General features: G+C 44.2%; 1 protein-coding gene across 8 annotated transcripts in view; it reads right to left on the bottom strand.

Moving 5' to 3' along the window:
- The window catches only part of LOC106601468 (somatostatin receptor type 5), a 29,331-nt gene extending 7,899 nt beyond the window's left edge, over positions 1–21,432 (bottom strand). For all 8 annotated transcript variants that reach the window (XR_014391184.1, XR_014391196.1, XR_014391202.1 and 5 more), the window contains exon 1: positions 21,117–21,432. The gene's annotated coding sequence lies outside the window, so the exon portion shown is untranslated. The remainder of the gene's footprint in view (positions 1–21,116) is intronic.
- Positions 21,433–22,582: the final 1,150 nt, after the last annotated feature.

Below are 22,582 nucleotides of genomic sequence, written 5' to 3'. Positions count from 1 at the left end.
GTCATAAAAAATAAATGCATGTGATGATGTTAAATCAACGTGGAAAACGGATTGGATTTGCAAAACGTCATCAACGTAAGGGAATTTTGTATTTTTTTCACCAAACTTTTAACGTAAATCCAATGTCATGGTGCAAATTTTGTTGATTTCATGTTGACTTCACATCAGTTGACAATTCAACCAAATATACATAAAAAATAGTAGTTGAACAGACATCTGTACCAAGTGGGTTAGAACATGTCATATCTATCACCACAGTTTGATGTAATTCCATTTTGCATATTATCATGGCTTTCAAATCTATTCGTTTCTGTCCCATGAAATATGCATAATAATTTTTTCTCTGTTTTCGGAAATGTCATTTAATGAATTTCTTTCAGGAAAATCAAAACCCTACTTATAATTGCACAGACATGAGCTGAGTGACGATCGTCAAAATGAGTAGACCAAGGTGCAGCGTGGTACGTGTTCATATTTCTATTTTTTATTAAACTCAGAACACGAAATCAAACCAACAAACAAAGAAAAAACGAACGTCACGTTCTGCAGGCTTACGGAGCTGTACAAAAACAAGATCCCACAACTGAAGGTGGAAAAAAGGGCTGCCTAAGTATGATTCCTAATCAGAGACAATGATAGACAGCTGCCTCTGATTAGGAACCATACTCGGCTCATCACAAAAAAATAGAAAACATAGAATGGAACATAGAAATAACACAGAATGCCCACCCCATGTCACACCCTGACCTAACCAAACAAAGAAAAACGTCTCTCTCAGGTCAGGGTGTGACAGTACCCCCACCAAAGGTGCGGACTCCCGGCCGCAAACCTGAACCTATAGGGGAGGTGGTGTAGCCATGGTGGCGGCTCATGGTGGCGGCTCCGGTTCGGGGTGTAGCCCCCACTCTGCCCGCTAATCCCTCCGCTTTTGTGTTGAGGAGGAACCAGACCGTGGATCATCGCCGGAAGCTCCGAACCGTGGATCGTCTCTGGATGAACCGGACCGTAGATCATCGCCGAAGACTCCGGACTGCGGACCGCCGCCGGAGACTCCGGACTGGGGAACGTCGCCGGAGGCTCCGGACTGGGGAACGTCGTCGGAGGCTCCGGACTGTGGGCCGTCTCAGGAGGTTTCGGACAGGGGACCATCGCTGCAGACTCCGTGCCATGGATCATCACTGCAGGCTTTGTGCCATGGATCATCACTGGAGGCTCCGGGCCATGGAATATCACTGGAGGCTTCGTGCCATGGATCATCCCTACAGACTCCAGGCCATGGATCATCCCTACAGGCTTCTTGCCATGGATTATCACTGGAGGCTCCGGGCCATGGATTATCACTGGAGGCTTCGTGCCATGGATCATCACTACAGTCTCCGGGCCATGGATCATCACTGGAGGCTTCGTGCCATGGATCATCACTGGAGGCTTCTTGCCATGGATTATCACTGGAGGCTTCTTACATGGAGCTGGAACCGGTCTCACCGGACTGGGGAGACACACTGGAGACCGGGTGCGCAGAGCTGGCACAGGGTATACTGGGCCGTGGAGGCGCACTGGAGGTCTGGAGCTTAGGGCTGACACAACCCGTCCTGGCTGGATGCTTACTTTAGCCCGGCAAGGGTGGAGCGCTGAGGTCTGGAGCTTAGTGCTGACACAACCCGTCCTGGCTGGATGCTTACATTAGCCCGGCAAGGGTGGAGCGCTGGCACAGGACGAACTGGGCTGTGCAGGTGCACTGGCGACACAGTGCGTAGAACTGGAGCAGGATATACTGGGCCGTGGAGGCACACTGGAGGTCTGGAGCATATGGCTGGCACAACCCGTCGTGGCTGGATTCCCCCCGTAGCCCGGCAAGCGCGGGGAGTTGGAACAGGCCGCACTGGTTTGTGCTGACGAACTGAGGGTGCCGTGCGTAGAGCTGGCGCAGGATAACCTGGGCCGAAAAGACGCACTGGAGACCAGGAACGCTGAGCCGGCACAATCCTTCATGGCTGAATTACAGCTCTAGCACGGCAACTGCGGGGAGCTTGAACAGAGCACACCGGGCTGTGGCTGCGCACTGGAGACACCATGCGCATCACCGCATAACACGGTGCCTGACCAGTCCTACTCTCCCCACGGTAAGCACTGGGAGTTGGCTCAGGTCTCCACCCTGACTCTGCCAATCTCCCCGTGTGCCCCCCCATTTAGTTTTTCGGGCTGCCTCTTGTGCTTGCCTCGTTGCCGTGCTAGTTCCTCTTCTCGTCGCCGCTCTGCTCTCGCTGCCTCCACCTGTTCCCATGGGAGGCGATCCCATCCAGCCTGGATCTCCTCCCACGACCAGGATCCCTTTCCGTCCAGGATGTCTTCCCAGGTCCATTTCTCCCGACCACGCTGCTTGGTCCGTTGGTGGTGGGATCTTCTGTGACGATCATCAAAATGAGTAGATCAAGGTGCAGCGTGGTACGTGTTCATATTTCTATTTTTTATTAAACTCAGAACACAAATCAAACCAACAAACAAAGAAAAAATGAACGCCACGTTCTGCCTGCAGGCTTACTGAGCTGTAAAAAAAACAAGATCCCACAACTGAAGGTGGAAAAAAGGGCTGCCTATGTATGATTCCTAATCAGAGACAACGATAGACAGCTGCCTCTGATTAGGAACCATACTCGGCTCAACACAAAGAAATAGAAAATATAGAATGGAACATAGAAATATAACACATAGAATGCCCACCCCATGTCACACCCTGACCTAACCAAACAGAGAAAAACGTCTCTCTCAGGTCAGGGCGTGACACTGAGCTCATTGATAGGGTCCATAAAACACTCCGACTGTTTCCTCAGTTCACTAAAAGGTTATCATCACTTCAAAATCTGGAAGCTGAGGTGAAGCAGATTCAAAGCAGGCTTTCCACCTCACTGACGCTCAGGTTCTGATCTGAGGGAACTACATGAAGAAAGACCAAATGTGAAAATGTACTGGCAAAGGAATGTGAGAGATAAACAGATGTTTTAGGGGTTGAAGAGAAATATTATACAGTATATACACAACATTAGGACAGACTGATCAGGTGAATCCAGGTGAAAGCTGTGATCCTTATTGATGATACTTGTTAAATCCACTTCAACGCTGCTGGGTTTTTCATGCTCAACAGTTTCCCGTGTGTATCAAGAATGGTCCACCACATAAAGGACATCCATCCACTTTTGACACCTTGTAGAGTCCATGCCCCGACGAATTGAGGCTGTTTGGAGGGCAAAAGGGGGGATGCAACTCAATATTCGGAAGGTGTTCTTAATGTTTTGTACACTCAGTGTATATTTCTTAAATGTTTCATTTTGACTAAGAGCATTTTCCTCCATTGCACAATTTCTATATTCTAAATTGTTTGATTATTTTCATGCGAGGTGCATACATTTACCATCCTCCAACATTGGTGCTGGTTTCCCCGAGCTGCGGAGACACCAGGGAGAAGGAATGCGTTGGGATTGCTGCCATAAATCAAACAGAACCAAATAAAGGGCACACATGACAGGCTAACAAGATCACGCTCTGAAGTCTTCAGCTCCACATGGAGAAGAGAGGGAAGCCATTGCATTTATCTTTATACTTGGGTTATGAACATAACATTGTCACTAATGCCTGGATTTCCTTCAGTTATTAACATATTGTTAGTGAAATGGTCTTTGCACGATAGAACAGTTTTTCTCTGAAGGCTCTCTCTTATCTCCAGCATTTCCCTTCTCTGCACAGAGAAGAGCAGCTCAGGACCTGTGGGCAAGCCTTAAATTATTTTTTTTAAAGACTATTACATTTACAAATTGGGGTTCTGAGCTGTTCAGGGTACCATTGGGAAGGCAGGAATATAGTATGAATGCAGAACACACACGTCTTTTAATCAATGTCATAATCTTTTACTGCCACTCGGGAGCCATTTGTCCAGCGAACAAATATTTCTGAATGAGTCTGGCCAGTCAGTGCGGCAGTGCGGAGCTGCCATGGGAAAAGAGACATAAAAGCTAAGTGACTACTTCAGAGCTGCATCCACGTAATCAGCCCTCTTAGCCAGATCAATTTTGTTCCATAGCTGGGAAGAACAGAATACACATGCCTCTTAAAGATGATCACTAATGCACATGATCATACACGGTTTATTGGGTTCACCATCTAATACTGGGTCTAACCCCTCTTTGCCTCCAGAACAGCCTGAATTATTTGGGGCATGGAAACATTGCTCAATTGATATCGCGGGTCCTAACGTGTGCCAGGAAAACATTCCCCATACCACACCACTGCCACCAGCATGTACCGTTGACAACAGGCAGGGTGAGGCCATGGACTTATGCTGCTTACACCAAACCCTGGGATTTGTCGGAACAGGCAATGTTTTTCCACTCCTCAATGGTCCAGTGTTTGTGATAGCGTGCACACTGGAGTCGCTTCGATTTTAGCTGAGGTGTGGAACCCGGTGTGGTTGTTTGCTGCAATAGCCCATCCGTGACAAGGATTGACAAAATGTGCATTTCAAGATACACAGCACTGTTGTACTGCACCTTTATTTGGCTGTTTGTGGCCCTTCTGTTAGCTTGCCATTCTCCTTTGACCTCTCATCAATGTGCTGTTTTTGCCCACAGGACTGCCGCTGACTGGATGTTCTTTGTGTGTCACACCATTCTCAGTAAACCCTAGACACTGTCGTGCGTGAAAAGCCATGGAGGGCGGCTGTTTCTGAGATACTGGATCTGGCGCGCCTGGCACCGACGATCATACTTTAATTAAAAAATTTATTTCACCTTTATTTAACCAGGTAGGCCAGTTGAGAACAAGTTCTCATTTACAACTGCGACCTGGCCAAGATAAAGCAAAGTAGTGCGACACAAACAATAACACAGAGTTACACATGGAATAAACAAACATACAGTCAATAACACAATAGAAAAGTATATATACAGTGTGTGCAAATGAGGTAAGATGAGGGAGGTAAGTCAATAAATAGGCCATAGTGGCGAAATAATTACAATTTGGCAATTAAACACTGGAGTGATAGATGTGCAGAAGATGAATGGGCAAGTAGAGATACTGGGGAAAGGAGCAAAAAAAGAAATAACAGTATGGGGATGAGGTAGTTGGATGGGCTATTTACAGATGGGCTATGTACAGGTGCAGTGATCTGTGAGCTGATCTGACAGCTGGTGCTTAAATTTAGAGAGGGAGATATGAGTCTCCAGCTTAAGTGATTTTTGCAATTCGTTCCAGTCGTTGGCAGCAGAGAACTGGAAGGAGAGGCGGCCAAATGAGGAATTGGCTTTGGGGGTGACCAGTGAAATATACCTGTTGGAGCGCGTGCTATGGGTGGGTGCTGCTATGGTGACCAGTGAGCTGAGATAAGGCGGGGCTTTAGCCAGCAAATACTTATAGATGACCTGGAGCCAGTGGGTTTGGCGACGAGTATGAAGCGAGGGCCAGCCAACGAGAACATACAGGTCGCAGTGGTGGGTAGTATATAGGGCTTTGGTGACAAAACGGATGGCACTGTGATAGACTGCATCCAATTTGCTGAGTAAAGAGTTGGAGGCTACTTTGTAAATGACATCGCCAAAGTCAAGGATCGGTAGGATAGCCAGTTTTACAACGATATGTTTGGAAGCATGAGTGAAGGATGCTTTGTTGCGAAATAGGAAGCCGATTCTAGATTTAATTTTGGATTGGAGATGTTTAATATGAGTCTGGAAGGAGAGTTTACAATCTAACCAGACACCTAGGTATTTGTAGTTGTCCACATATTCTAAGTCAGAACCGTCCAGAGTAGTGATGTTGGACGGGCAGGCGGGTGCGGGCAGCGATCGGTTGAAGAGCATGCATTTAGTTTTACTTGCATTTAAGAGCAGTTGGAGGCCAACTGCTCTATGCCATTGAAGCTCGTCTGGAGGTTTGTTAACAGTGTCCAAAGAAGGCCAGAAGTATACAGAATGGTGCCATCTGCATAGAGGTGGATCAGAGAATCCCCAGCAGAAAGAGCGACATCATTGATGTATATAGAGAAAAGAGTCGGCCCGAGAATTGAACCCTGTGGCACCCCCCTAGAGACTGCCAGAGGTCCGGATAACAGGCCCTCCGATTTGACACACTGAACTCTGTATGAGAAGTAGTTGGTGAACCAGGCGAGGCAGTCATTTGAGAAACCAAGGCTGTTGAGTCTGCCGATAAGTATGTGGTGATTGACAGAGTCGACAGCCTTGGCTAGGTCGATGAATACAGCTGCACAGTAATGTCTCTTATCGATGGCAGTTATAATATTGTTTAGGACCTTTAGCGTGGCTGAGGTGCACCCATGACCAGCTCGGAAACCAGATTTCATAGCGGAGAAGGTACAGTGGGCTTCGAAATGGTCGGTGATCTGGGCAGCTTTCCAATCTTTGTGGATCTCAGATGATACGAAGTAGAGGTTGAACAGGCTAGTAATAGCGGCTGCACCAACTGCGGCAGATACTTTTAGAAAGAGAGGGTCCAGATTGTCTAGCCCGGCTGATTTGTAGGGTTCCAGATTTTGCAGCTCTTCCAGAACATCAGCTATCTGGATTTGGGTGAAGGAAAAATGGGGGAGGCTTGGGCAAGTTGCTGTGGGGGGTGCAGGGCTGTTGACCGGGGTAGGGGTAGCCAGGAGGAAAGCATGGCCAGCCGTAGAAAAATGCTTATTGAAATTCTCGATTTTCGTGGATTTATCGGTGGTGACAGTGTTTTCTAGCCTCAGTGCAGTGGGCAGCTGGGAGGAGGTGCTCTTATTCTCCATGGACTTTACAGTGTCCCAGAACTTTTTGGAGTTTGTGCTACAGGATGCAAATTTCTGTTTGAAAAAGCTAGCCTTTGCTTTCCTAACTACCTGTGTATATTGGTTCTTAACTTCCCTGAAAAGTTGCATATCGCGGGGGCTATTTGATGCTAATGCAGTACGCCACAGGATGTTTTTGTGCTGGTCAAGGGCAGTCAGGTCTGGAGTGAACCAAGGGCTATATCTGTTCCTGGTTCTACATTTTTTTAATGGGGCATGCTTATTTAAGATGGTGATGAAAGAACTTTTAAAGAATAACCAGGCATCCTCTACTGATGGAATGAGGTCAATATCCTTCCAGGATACCAGGGCCAGGTCGATTAGAAAGGCCTGCTCGCTGAGGTGTTTTAGAGAGCGTTTGACAGTGATGAGGAGTGGCAATGCAGGCAATGAGGCAGTGATCGCAGAGATCCTGGTTGAAGACAGCAGAGGTGTATTTAGAGGGCAGGTTGGTTAGGATGATATCTATGAGGGTGCCCGTGTTTACGGATTTGGGATTGTACCTGGTAGGTCCATTGATCATTTGTGTGAGATTGAGGGCATCAAGCTTAGATTGTAGGACGGCCAGGGTGTTAAGCATGTCCCAGTTTAGGTCACCTAACAGTACGATCTTTGACGATAGATCGGGGGCAATCAATTCCCATATGGTGTCCAGGGCACAGCTGGGGACAGAAGGTGGTCTATATTAAGCGGCAATGGTGAGAGACTTGTTTCTGGAAAGGTGGATTTTTAAAAGTAGAAGCTCAAATTGTTTGGGCACAGACCTGGATAGTGTAACAGAACTCTGCAGGCTATCTCTGCAGTAGATTGCAACACCGCCCACTTTGGCAGTTCTATCTTGTCAGAACATGTTATAGTTAGGAATGGACATTTCAGGGTTTTTGGTGGCCTTCCTAAGCCAGGATTCAGACACGTCTAGGACATCCGGGTTGGCAGAATATGCTAAAGCAGTGAATAAAACAAACTTAGGGAGGAGGCTTCTAATGTTAACATGCATGAAACCAAGGCTTTTACGGTTACAGAAGACAACAAATGAGAGCGCATGGGGAATAGGAGTGGAGCTAGGCACTGCAGGGCCTGGATTAACCTCTACATCACTAGAGGAACAGAGGAGGAGTAGGAAAGGGGTACGGCTAAAGGCTATAAAAACTGGAAGTCTAGTGCATTCGGAACAGAGAGTAAAAGGAGCAGGTTTCTGGGCACGAAAGAATAGATTCAAGGGATAATGTCCAGACAAGGTATGGTAGGATGTGAATACAGTGGAGGTAAACCTAGGCATTGAGTGACGATGAGAGAGGTATTGTGTCTTGAGACACCATTTAAACCAGGTGAGGTCACCGAGTGTGTGGGAGGTGGAACAAAAGGGTTAGCTAAGGCATATTGAGCAGGGCTGGAGGCTCTACAGTGAAATAAGAGAATAATCACTAACCAAAACAGCAAGTGACAAGGCATATTGACATTAGGGAGAGGCATGCGTAGCTGAGTGATCATGGGGTCTAGTGAGTAGCTAGGCGGGCTGGAGACACGGCGATTCAGACAGCAAGCAGGCCGGGGCTAGCAGGCTAGCAGAAGGGCCTTAAGGGGACGTCGTGACGGAAGAGTCAGTTGTAGCGCCCTCGGGCGGTTACATCGGCAGACCAGTCATGATGGATCGGCAGGGCTCAGTGTAGTAAAAAGGTCCAGGCCAATTGGCAAAATAGGTATTGTAGCCCAAGAAAATTGGCTGATGGGCCTCTTCAGCTAACAGTCCGATATGCTCTAGACAGCTAGCGGGCCGCGGCTAGCAGGCTAGCAGGCTAGCAGATGGGCATTCAGGGGACGTCGCGACGGAGGAGCCTGTTGAAAACCCCCTCAGGCGGATTACGTCGGTAGACCAGTCGCGAAGGATCAGCGGGGCTCCGTATCGGCAGTAAAAGGGGTCCAGGCCAATTGGCAAAATAGGTATTGTAGCCCAAGGAGTGGCTGATTGACCTCTTTAGCTAGCTGGGAGATGGGCCTAGCATAGGCTAGCTCCAGACTAATTGGTGCTTGCTTCGAGACAGAGACGTTAGCCAGGAGTAGCCACTCGGATAGCAGCTAGCTAGCTGCGATGAACCAGGTGAAAAGCTTCAGAGCTTGTGGTAGGAATCCGGAGATGTGGGGAAAAAGGGTTCGGTATGCTCTGGGTTGAATCGCGCTGTGCAGACTGGCAGGAGTTGTCCAGGCTAAAGGTTAGCTGATGACCGCTAGCAGTGGCTAGCTGACTACTAGCTAGTAGCTAGTTAGCTGGCTAGCTTCTGTTGGGGGTTCTGGTTCTACAGTAAAGAAAATAGCACATCCATACCACATTGGGTGAGGCGGGTTGCAGGAGAGTATGTTGGAGTTGAGGTTAAAAAATCTTTAAAAAATATATACGAAATATATGCCAAGAAAATGCGAAGGAAAAAGATATATACACGTGACACGACAGGACGAAGACAAAGACGCCTGACTGCTACGCCATCTTGAAATGATACCATGCTCAAAGTATCTTAGATCACTAGTTTTTCCCATTCTAACGTTCAGTCGAACAGTAACTGAATGCCTCGATGCCTGTCTGCATGGTTTATATAGCAAGCCATGGCCACGTGACCATTTTAGTGAATGGGGTGGTGTACCTAATAAACTGGCAACTGAGTGTATATTTTTTATTTTCCATAGGCGCTTTAATTTCACTGTCATGAGAATATGTTGCTATGGCAAGGTTATTGAGGGACAGGGAGTGCTCTCGTTTTCTTGGGCATGATATAAATGGGACAACAACAAAAACAAAAAACAACAGTAATCCAATGTTTTTGACAACTGCCACCCAGTCCTGCTCTTGGCTTCGTCATGCTCTTTGATACAGGTGTCACAGCCTTTGATGCCAGTCTATTTTGATGCTCTTCGATTGGTCGAGGGCCTTGACTCAATGCTGAGCACTTTCTGTCATTTCTCCTCTTTGCCCATCTGAGATAATGGATACAACATGAAGTTCATAGAGATAAAGATCCCTTAATTAATCATTTATAAACAGTTTAAAAAGAGTTTACTTACCATTTATTAATCATTGTTCCTACATTTGTAAATGTCAATAAGCAATCTCTAAATAGTAATTTATGCATTTAGAAACACTATTTTAAATTATTTATTCAATAATTAATAAGGTGTTTGATCATAGTATGTTTACAATTTGTAAATTATTAATAATGTTCTACTATTGTACTTATAAAACAGTTATAAAGAAATTATTATCAACTCATAAGATGATTTATAAGGCATTTGTTAATGGCTGACTAATGGTTTGATATTTATAAATGTATTTATATATAGTGCCTTCAGAAAGTATTCACACCCCTTGACTTTTTCCACATTTTGTTGTGTTACCGCCTGAATTAAAAATGGATTAAATTCAGATTTCTTTTCACTGGCCTACACACAATACCCCATAATGTCAAAGTGGAATTATGTTTTTAAACATTTTTACAAATTAATTACAAATGAAAAGCTGCAATGTCTTCAGTCAAAATGTATTCAACCCCTTTGTTATAGCAAGCCTAAATAAGTTCAGGAGTAAACATGTGCTTAACAAGTCACATAATAAGTTGCATGGACTCACTCTGTGTACAATAATAGTGTTTACCATGATTTTTGAATGACTACTGCATCTCTCTACCCCACACATATAATCATCTTAAAGGTCCAGTAGCAGTGGGTGGGTAAAATCACTGGGGAAGCCAAGCCAGAAAAAAAGGCATATTACAACCTATGTGTTGTGATAATTGCATTGTTTGCTCTATAACCTGTTCGTTCATACAGTATGCCTTGAGGGCGTGATATATACGCCTACGACCTAGACAATAAGAGGACACAGTGGCAGAATAAATTCAACCCAACTTTTGTTTCATCACAAAACCGGAGAGCAACCTCTGTCCGGTGAAGTCCACAAAGCATATTGCGTGTAGTGACAACTAAAAGATACCAAAAATGATTTAATCCAATCAATGTAACCTAAATATGATGTGGCTGTCCATGGTTCTGATTTATGTGTGTGTGTTGATTCACCCTACTTGTAGAGAAATGCCAATGCTATCCTCCTCTCTTTCATGTTGACGAAACGTCTATATCCTAGGCAAACTGGCTAAAATGCTTGCTCGCTAGCCTAACTTCCTTTCATGGACCATGTTAGCTAGTTAACATTAACCTTCTACATCTAGCTACATATTGAGCTTCCATCCTCACAGGCTGGGGGGACAATGTATGAATTTATGATTGGATCAGAATCTCCGTTATAATCATTGGCCAGTATGGAGATTTAGGTTAAGCCACAAGTCCAAATCCTTATCTCCATCCATGGCTAATTTAGGAATGGGACAATTTTAGCTAGCTAGTTAGCCACCGGAGGACAACAACACAATGTGATGCAACAATTCAAGTTGTTTCTGTTAATTACGTATTGCTCTCGATGTGATTTGAGTGAAGCCAAATCCAAATTGGCTTCTCTTGACACTTTGTTTTGGTGCGCCAGGACCATTCATAGTTGTGCTCACTCAGTTTAGCTCAACACTGATTGGCTATTATTTTATACTTTTTTTATCAAGAGAGGTCAAATTCTGTCTTCCTTTGCATCCAACGCTACAGGAGGCAACAATGTCATACACTTTTTGACCAGACAGAATCGGATAGATGGCCTACTGTCACGTCCTGACCATATAGAGCTTGTATTTTTCTATGGTAGAGTAGGTCAGAGCGTGACTGGGGGGTTTTGTCTAGTTTATTTATTTCTATGTTTGGTTCTAGTTTCTTTTTTCTATGTTGGGTTTTTTGTCTAGTTTAAATTTTCTATGTTGTGTTCTAGGTTCTTTTTTCTAGGTTGGGGTTTTCATATGATTCCCAATTAGAGGCAGCTGGTCATCGTTGTCTCTAATTGGGGATCATATTTAAATTGTTGTTTTTCCCACTAGTGTTTGTGGGAGATTATTTTGAGTTTATGCATGTAGCACCTCTTCGTCATGGTTTGTTGTTTTTGTTTATAGTTTATTGTCTGTCTTGCATAGTTTCACATAGAAATAAAGATGTGGAACGATACGCGCGCTGCGCCTTGGTCTCGTTCATACGACAACCGTGACAGAATCTCCCACCACCAAAGGACCAAGCAGCATGCCCAGGAGGAGCAGGGATCCTGGGCCCGGGAGAGAAGAGAGTGGAGGACATCCTGGACCTGGGAGGAGGTAATGGCAGCGGACAAGACCCTGCTATGAAAGCAGGCGGAGACAGCGAGAGAGGAACGGCGACGATACGAGGAACTAGCACGGCAACGACGGAAGCCTGAAAGGCAGTTTTGGGGGGGGCACACGGGGAGATTGGCGGAGTCAGGGTTGAGACCTGAGCCAACTCCCCGTGCTTACCGTGGGGAGCATGTGACCAGTCAGGCACCGTGTTATGCGGTGATGAGCACTGAATCTCAGTGCGCATTCATAGCCCGGTGCGCACTCTGCCTGCGCCCCGCATTTGCCGGGATAAAGTGAGCATTCAGCCAGGACGGGTTGTGCCAGCTCAGCGCTCCTGGTCTCCGGTGCGTCTCCTCGGTCCAGGATATCCTGCACCAGCTCTACGCACTGTGTCGCCAGTGCGCCTTCGCAGCCCAGTGCGTCCTGTGCCGGCGCCACGCACTTGCCGGGCTAAAGTGAGCATTCAGCCAGGACGGGTTGTGCCAGCTCTACGCTCCAGACCTCCAGTGCGCCTTCACGGTCCAGTATATCCTGCACCGGTTCTACGCACCAGGTCTCCAGTGCGCCTCCACAGCCCAGTACATCCTGTGCCTCCTCCCCGCACTCTCTCTGAAGTGCGTGTCCTCAGTCGGATACGTCCTGTGCCTACTCCCCGCACTCTCCCTGAAGTATGTGTCCTCAGTCAGATATGTCCTGTGCCTCCTCTTCGCACTCTCCCTGAGGTGCGTGTCACTAGTCCGGTGCCACCTGTTCCGGTCCCACGCATCAGGCCTCCAGTGCGCCTCCCCAGTCTAGTACTTCCTGTGCCTGCTCCTCGCACTCGCCCTGAAGTGCGTGTCACCAGTCTGGTGCCACCTGTCCCTGCTCCATGCACTAGGCTTCCAGTGCACCTGCCCAGTCCGGCAACAGTCTCCAGTCCAGAGCTTCCGGCGACAGTTCCCAGTCCAGAGCTTCCGGCGACAGTTCCCAGTCCAGAGATTCCGGCGACGGTTCCCGGTCCAGAGCTTCCGGCGACGGTTCTCCGTCCAGAGCTTCCGGCGACGGTTCTCGGTCCAGAGCTTCCGGCGACGGTCCCCGGTCCGGAGCTTCCGGCGACGGTCCCCGGTCCGGAGCTTCCGGCGACGGTCCCCAATCCGGAGCTTCCGGCGACGGACCCCGGTCCGGAGCTTCCGGCGACGGTCCCCGGTCCGGAGCTTCCGGCGACGGTCCCCGGTCCGGAACCTCCGGCGACGGTCCCCGGTCCGGAACCTCCGACGACGGTCCACGGCCCGGAACCTCCGACGACGGTCCACGGCCCGGAACCTCCGACGACGGTCCACGGCCCGGAACCTCCGACGACGGTCCACGGCCCGGAACCTCCGACGACGGTCCACGGCCCGGAGCCTCCTGAGACGGCCCGTGGTCCGGAACCTCCAGCTACGGCCCGCTGTCCGGAGCCTCCAGCGATGGCCCGTGGTCCGGCGCCTCCACCGATGCTGGCGGGTTCGCAGGATGAGAAGGTTCTTCGTCCTGCACCAAAGCCGCCACCAACACTAGACACCCCCCCTAACCCTCCCTTTTGGTTTCAGGTTTTGCGGCCGGAGTCCGCACCTTTGAGGGGGTACTGTCACGTCCTGACCATAGAGAGCTTGTATTTTTCTATGGTAGAGTAGGTCAGGGCGTGACTGGGGGGTTTTGTCTAGTTTATTGATTTCTATGTTTGGTTGTAGTTTATTTTTTCTATGTTGGGTTTTTGTCTAGTTTAAATTTTCTATGTTGTGTTCTAGGTTATTTTTTTCTATGTTGGGTTTTTGTCTAGTTTACATTTTCTATGTTGTGTTCTAGGTTCTTTTTCTAGGTTGGGGTTTTCGTATGATTCCCAATTAGAGGCAGCTGGTCATCGTTGTCTCTAATTGGAGATCATATTTAAGATGTGTTTTTTTCCACTAGTGTTTGTGGGAGATTATTTTGAGTTTATGCATGTAGCACCTCTTTGTCACGGTTTGTTGTTTTTGTTTATAGTTTGTCTGTCTTGCATAGTTTCACATAGAAATAAAGATGTGGAACGATATGCACGCTGTGCCTTGGTCTCGTTCATATGACAACCGTGACACCTACAGAGACAGAGGGGCGCTGTTTCACTTGCTAAGATGCTTTCTCCGGTGAAAGATATTCAGCCTCTTGCGAACTGAAGGAAGATTATAAAACACAGAGAGACGAAAGATAAGTTATTTTATGTTTTTTTCTAGGTACATTTTTTAGGGAAGCCACTGGTAAGGTCCTTCAGTCGAGCAGTGAATTTCAAACACAGATTCTACCACAAAGACCAGGAAGGTTTTCCAATGCCTCACAAAGAAGGACACCTATTGATAGATGGGGGGAGCAGATATTGAATATCCCTTTGAGCATGGTGAAGTTATTAGTTACACTTTGGATAGTGTATCAATACACCCAGTCACTTCCTAACTCAGTTGCTGAAGAGTAAGGAAACCGCCCAGGAATTTCACTATGGTGACTTTAAAACAGGTACAGAGTTTAATGGCTGTGATAGAAGAAAACTGAGGATGGATGAACAACATTGTAGTTAATCCACAATACTAACCTAACTGACAGAGTGAAAAGAAGAAAGCCGGTATGGAATAAATAAATTACATAACATACATCCTGTTTGCAACAAGGCACTAAAGTAATACTGCAAAACATGTGGCAAAGCAATTCACTTTTTGTCCTAAGTACAAAGTGTTATGTTTGGGGCAAATCCAATACAACACATTACACATTACATCACTCTCCATAGTATAGTGGTGGCTGCACCATGTTATGGGTATGCTTGTAATTGTTAAGGACTAGAGGAAAACCTGGTTCAGTCTGCTTTCCACCAGACACTGGGAGATTAATTCACCTTTCAGCATGACAATAACCTTTAACAAAAGGCCAAATCTACACTGTAGTTGCTTACAAAGAAGACAGTGAATGTTCCTGAGTTACAGATTTGACCTAAATCTACTTGAAAATCTACGGCAAGACCTGAAAATGGTTGTCTGGCAACAATCAACAACCAATTTGACAGAGCTTGAAGAATTTTGAAAAGAATAATAGGCAAATGTTTCACAATCAAGGTGTGGAAAGCTCTTAGAGATTTACCCAGAAAGACTCACAGCTGTAATCGCTGCCAAAGGTGCTTCTATAAAGTATTGACTCAGGGGCGGGAATACTCAAGTAAATGAGCTATTTCTGTATTTCATTTTCAATAAATTTGCTAATATTTAAAAAAACATGTTTTCACTTTGTATTTATGGTGTATTGTGTGTAGATGGGTGAGAAAAAATATCAATTTAGTCAATTTTGAATTCAGGCTGTAACACATATAAATGTGGATTAAGTCTAGGGGTATGAATACTTTCTGAAGGCACTGTTTAACATGAATGGGATATTTAGGAATTCTTAATGAGTGCATTTATAAATGTGAGTAGGTCTACATGCACTTATAAATACCTCAGATGATGATTAATGTAGTTGCTTAGAAACCATTTATTAATTATTAATCAACCATTTTGCAGCTCCTAATCTAAAGTGTGCACTATATATAGCTACTTTTATAAATGTTTCATAAATGACTTGCCACTCCCCAAAAGCTGACCACATTTGTAGATAGTACCTGGCGCTCCACCAATGGCTAAAAATAACCTAAAACAAGCAACGGTAAAAGAAGAAGTACACCATTTTTTAAATTAAAAACAGAGTATCTCCAGAATACATTTTAATGCATGAACTTGCTTGAATAATTTCAGTTACATATTTCATAAGCTTCATAACTGCAGTCATTAAAACCTGTTGGGGCTAGGGGGCAGTATTGAGAAATTTTGAAAAAAATATGTGCCCATTTTTAACTGCCTCCTACACCAACTCAGAAGCTAGGATATGCATATTATTAACACATTCGGATAGAAAACACTCTGAATTTTCTAAAACAGTTTGAATGGTGTCTGTAAGTATAACAAAACTCATATTGCAGGCAAAAACCTGTGAAAAATCGATAAAAAAAATGTGAATTTTGTGACTGTACTATTTAGTGTCATTGTTTTATAGATACCATAGTGAGAAAGGATTCATTTCGCAACTCCTACGGCTTCCACTAGATGTCAACGATCTTTATAAAGTTGTTTGAAGCGTCTATGATAAACAGAGAGCAAATTAGAATGCAAGGAAGTTGACATGTCGTCACTTCATTTTTTTGCGCCTGCGCATAAATCTGAGAAGCGTGAGTTTGTCATAATTGTTTATCTAGACATAGGATAGGTTGTGTGAAAATATTACTGATGTTTAACGTTAAAAATGGACCAAAAGATTAATGCTAAACAACGTTTGACATGTTTGAACGAACGTAAATAGATTATTTACTAGGTTTTTTTTGCTTTTCGGCGTGATTTTACACCCCCCCACCACGTTTTGTGGGAGCATAATGAACGCTAACTACTTGGTGTTATTTGGACATAAATTATGAACTTTGTCAAAAGAAACCACATTTGTTCTGGACCTGGGATTCCTGGCAGTGCCTTCTGATGGAGATAATCAAAGGTAAGGGGATATTTACAATGTTATTATCGATATTAGATGATGCTAACTGTATAGCATAGCTTATTGTTCTTAGCATAGCACCCCGTTTATTGCAAAATGTGATTTCCCAATAAAGTTATTTTGAGATCTGGCCATTCGGTAGCAATTACGAGATGATAATATATTATTCTTTGAATGACAATATTATAATTTACCAATGTTTTCGAATAGTAATTTTGTTATGTTCACCGGAAGCATTTCAGAGAAGAAAAAAATCTGAATTTCACGCTACTGTAAAATGCTGTTTTTGGATATAAATATGAACTTGATGGAACAAAAAATGCATGTATTGTATAACATAATGTCCTAGGAGTGTCATCTGATGGAGATTGTCAAAGGTTGGTGCATAATTTTAGCTGGTTTCTGCTTTTGGTGACGCCTGACCTTGAATTGAAACTGGATGTTTGTACTTTTGTGGCTATGTACTGTCCTAACATAATCTAACTTTATGCTTTTGCCGTAAAGCCTCTTTGAAAATCGAACAATGTGGTTAGATTAAGGAGATGTTTATCTTTTAAATTGTGTAAAATAGTTGATTGTTTGAGAAATTGAAATGATTAGATTTTTGATGTTTTGAATTTCCAGCCTTGTTAGCAATCCCGTCTCGGGGTTCATTGCTAACCTGTAGCCCCAACAGGTTTTTAACAAAGGCCTGATCAATCACAAGTGATCATCAACTTGGGTAACTTGCAGTTTAACCAGAAGCATACGCACAGTGTTATATGGCTGCTGAACACTAGACTAGCCGGTCTCTTTCTAAGAATCTCAGATAAATTGGCGATAATAGCTTTCCATGGGAATGAAGACTCTCAGCTGTTATTTGGTCCCACTAACAAAATGACTAGATGTAGAACACCCTCCTTTGCTACCTGGAAGGTATAATCACCGCTTCCTTGAACTGTTATTTTCTGTTATTTTTGCCTGCTGGCATTTGCAGATAACACTTTTTGCAAGCTTTGACCCTCTAGGGAACACAAAAAATCTCTGAAAAAAAGAGATTCAGTTTTTAATTAAGTATCAGTCCCATTTTTTTTTACCCAATCTAATCTTGCCCTTCAAACGGAAAGCAATCTCAAAGATTCTTGTCTCATAAATGTCAATCTTGTTTTTCCATGTCGTGCCACTGTCAGAGTCAATAAAAGCTGATGATTTAGAGGCCACATTGTTTGAAGAAATAAGGGAACTGAACACAATAATGTATCTAACAGTACAGAAAGACTTCAGTGTCCCTGAAATGTAGCATACAGCTAACCATTTTTACCAATCAGAAAGCATTCAAGCACAAATTGGGCAAAAGATTCTCCTGATAGATAGGTGATCACAGCACACTAACTAATCCAACTAGCGCTTGCATCACTCCTAACATATAGTACTAGGTTAACGTTTTGGCACTTAGTCTGTTTTTACTGTAAAATATATTACATAAAAGATGAATAAATAAATAATCACACTTGTGAGGTAAAGCATAGCTGCTGTGACAAGTTGTCTAGATAGTTGTTGGCAAAGATAACCTGTAAAACAAACACAGCCCTAGCAGACAGGCCTCTTGATAAAAGCCTTGTTTTACCTGTATGGGCCAATCAGTTAATTAGTCAGTATGGGAAACTCTACTTAGATTGCCAATAAATCCATTCCTTCAGACAGGGCCAACTCCGCCCACAACACCCCTCACATAGCCTGGTTTTCCAGTCTGTTTGTGCTTGAGCCAACTCCTCTCTTGTTGTCATGCCAAACGTTAGGTGGCTACAGCACAAAGAGCATGGGACCAGGCTACCTCACACATTCTTATGAAATAATGATCAGATATGCTAAACAACATGCAAAACTAAAGCAACCTAACAAAAATCTAAACTAAACACTTATGGAGCCCTAAAATCAGTTGGCATGTGTCATACAGATTCAGTGCCATGTTAGTAACTGAATAATATGGGTCAAATGTATGGGTCAAAGTCAAGTATCATCATACAGTTGTAGGATCTTAATTTGATCACCCTGTTGCAGGAGAACTGCAATGCAGGAAATGTTTTACTTGTAGTGTATTTGAGGTTTAAAAATACTTTTGCATTTTGTAATTTCCACTTTGAAACTTCAAACTTGATTTTCCCTATGACAAATGTATCAATCAACCCATATAAAAATGTCCATTAACTATAATCCACATGATAATCCACATTTCTTTTTGCTGCAGGATTACTTTCCTGCTGTAGAAAACTGGCTCAAATGAAGATCCTACATCTGTACATAACCACCATGTATGGCTTGGACACACCATTTGAATCAGTCTCCTTCAGTGTTGAACGCAAATAGGACCACGTGAGAACCAAGGTCAATGTCATTGCCATACAAAGATGTTTACATACCTTATCTGCTTCCATATTTCTGCCTTCATCTAAAAATCCCATCCCAACAGTCACAGAACTAAGACACTGCTCTACTGACAACTCATAATATACACTCTTAGAAAAAAACGATGCTATCTAGAACCTAAAAGGGTTCTTCGGCTGTCCCCATAGGTGAATCCTTTGACGAACCCTTTTTGGTTCCAGGTACAACCCTTTTGGGTTACATGTAGAACACTTTCCATGGAAACCAAAATAGTTCTACCTTGACCAAAAAACAGTTCTACCTGGAACTGAAAATGGTTCTCCTATGGGGACAGCCAAGGAACCCCTTTGGAACCCTTTTTTTCTAACAGTGTAGTCTCAATATGATGTCTTAATAAAAGCCATTCATTGTTTTCTAATTACAACAAACATCATTGGACCATCTACAGAACTTCCTAACATTGTGTGTTTGTACTGTATGGACTGTAAATGCCACATGACCACACATACTGAGTGTGCATGTGTGTGGGAGGTGCCAGATTCAATGGGTGGGGAAGTGTTGTGTGTGTGTGTGTGTGTGTGTGTGTGTGTGTGTGTGTGTGTGTGTGTGTGTGTGTGTGTGTGTGTGTGTGTGTGTGTGTGTGTGTGTGTGTGTGTGGTGTGTGTGTGTGTGTGTGTGTGTGTGTGTGTGTGGGAAAGCTGCTGGGATCCCAGATAATCCATCTGAGCGAGGTCCTACCCACATATTGAAGTCTGCCAAGAGGCCTTGAATAAATTAAAGAGTGATGATCCAGCACGTCTATAAATTAATTTTGGATGATTTATTAATGTTATTATTTTTAACCTAATCCTGTGGGTGTTGTTCTACGGGGTATAGCTCTTCAGGGCTTGCTGACTCATATACTGTCCCTCCAGAGCTACGGACAGACAGATGGAACTCATCATGCTCATTGGTGAGTCTGCTCTCCTATGATCTTTAACTTTAACTGAGCTCTAGTTTTTTTTTCTTTTGATCGCCCCCGGGCCCTCTGTCCCAGATTTTCCACCAATCGCCCAGACTGAGTGCTAAAAACATCCTCAGATTGCCTCAACTCTGTGCTCTGTCCATCTAATCGTCCATCAATCTCCAGCAGACATCAGCTCCCAGCGTCTTTCTTATCAAAACTAAACAAGTAAAAAATAAATATTATTTTTTGTCTTTTTCAGCTGGTGGGAGGAGGTGAGCAGAGGGGTGAGGGGTGTTTGGAGTGGGCATGGTCTGCAAGAACACCTTGCCTCTCTGTATTTTACACCTAGGGAATGTTGGCGAGACTGTGATAAACAGCACGCGTCTAGCAACCCAAAGGGTGCGAGTTCGAATCTCATCACGGACAACTTCAGCATTTTAGTTCATTTGCAACTTTTCACTTTTTATCTACTTTGCAACTACTTAGCATGTTAGCTAACCCTAACCCTAACCTTATAACCCTTTTAGCTAACCCTTCGACCTAACCCTAAGCTTAACCATTTTAACTAAACCTTCCCTTAAATCTAACCTTAACCCTTTAACCTAACTCCTAAACTTAACCCTAGCCTTAACCATAACCCCTAAACTAGTTAATGTTAGCTAGCTAGCTATTGTTAGCCACCTAGCTAGAATTTGTAACAGATCATATGTTATGCAAATTCGTAACATATGGTAAGTTTGCAAATTTGTAACATATAATATAAATCAGATTTCATAACATATCATACGAAATGGGTGATGGAAATCCACAAATTAATACATACCATACAAAACGTAACATATCATACTAAATGATGTGTCTTGGGTTTACAAACAGAATAATACGAAATGCTCTGAGACCAGGTTGCGCTCAAAGGCACTTAAATCTTTCCTCTTGCCCATTCACCCTTGGAATGGCACACTTACACAATCCATGTCTCAATTGTCGCAAGGATTAAAAATCCTTCTTTAACCTGTCTCCTACCCTTCATCAACACTGATTAAAGTGGATTTAACAAGTGACATTAATAAGGGATCATAGCTTTCACCTGGATTCACCTGGTCTTTCTATGTCATGGAAAGAGCGGGTGTTCTTAATGTTTTGTACACTCAGTGTATATTGCTCTAGTATAGACTAAACAAAAACCATTCAAAAAAAATCTTACCTTTCACTTTTGCAAACACGTTTTTTCGGCAAGTATCCACAGCTGGGTGATTAAATAATGGTGAAGTTGTGCTTTCTCTTGAGAAAATACCCCCAAATAAGAGGGTACACAATTGTTCTTTCTTTAGTGTGTCCGATAGAAAATAAATAAATGAAAACGGAATGAACTTTCTTTTACGCGCACTTCCACCTGACTGTTCACAGTCCGAGAGGTAGCCTGCACTGAAAGCCACCAACATTACATTAGGCTACTCGTTGCACCATCACTCGCTTGTAACTAGGTAACGGGTCTTCTGCTCGCAGGCGCCCCAGAGAGAAAAGTAGGAGGTGTTGAAATAAATTACTGTGTGTTTGTGTGTGTGTGAGAGAGGGAGAGAGAGAGATGGGGGGCTTTGGGGATTCTACTCTTTGAATTACATCTAGAGTCACTTGGACATTGCACTCCACCAGTCTCTGCCCACTTAATCTGTAGCCTGGTGTATGCCCTCTTGATAATAACCGAAGTATGCTGTTGTTAACATAGAAGGTGTGGTGATCTTTTTCCCAAGGGAGGATAAATGTTCCAGCACATTAATCAGTCACATACATTTATAGCATGAGAACATCTAATAAGTACTGGTTTATAATGGCACAATAGAACCTATTGGACCACAAATATCTTCCTCCTATACAGAGAATATGTTTGACAAGACCACCAGTTAAAACAGAGGCGCTAATGCTGGCAGTTAGAAACAAATCTATATCTTGCTTTTCTCCTGTTAGTTTGCTGTCGTACGGACAATTCCAGTGCTCTCTCTCAGGCAAATCACTCTATCCTCACCAGGAATCCACTCAGCTGCTGTACATTTCTGTGAAGAGCCACTATAATGGAAGTCAGAAACCAGGAACATTTGGCAGAGACTGCAGGCTTAAGAATAGCTCCATCGGCAGAGAGCCCAGTGGGCCTGTCTAAATTGTGTTTTTTGCACAAAATGGCCATTACCTGGCTTATAATGGGGGCCTCAAGGGAAAAAAATGGGCTGGTGTGGGGGCCTCAAAGAACAAAACAAGCCAATGTGTTATAAATGTCTGGGATGATTTCTGTTCCCAATCCGTCCCTGTCCATCGGCCATTAAGAGTGGTCAGTCAGCTAATTGGGGGATTCCCTCCCTGATGCATATCCCCAGTGGCAGCAGACCTCTGTACATTACAGAGATATTCAACAGGGAAAGACCTCCCCCACAATGCCTAAAAGGTCACCCATCTCTCTCCTGCCTCCATCATTAGAAAAAATGCTGGTTGTAAATGATAAACCAGCAGTCCCCTCTAGCCCATTAGAGTAGCTAAGCAGGTGAATTAAAAACCGAAGCAACCAAACCAAAGTTACTGCACATGTCACCACTTCCTGTGTTCCCCATCTTTTCTCCCAGAGCCCAAATGTCTGCTGAGGACACTGCATCCTCAGTTACACATCATGTGTCCTAATTA

The sequence above is a fragment of the Salmo salar genome, chromosome 03 (genome assembly GCF_965601325.2).
Source record: "Salmo salar chromosome 03, fSalSal1, whole genome shotgun sequence".
NCBI lineage: Eukaryota > Metazoa > Chordata > Actinopteri > Salmoniformes > Salmonidae > Salmo > Salmo salar.
The sequence above is the reverse complement of the archived record's forward strand: the minus strand, read 5'-3'. Positions and strand labels throughout refer to the sequence as shown.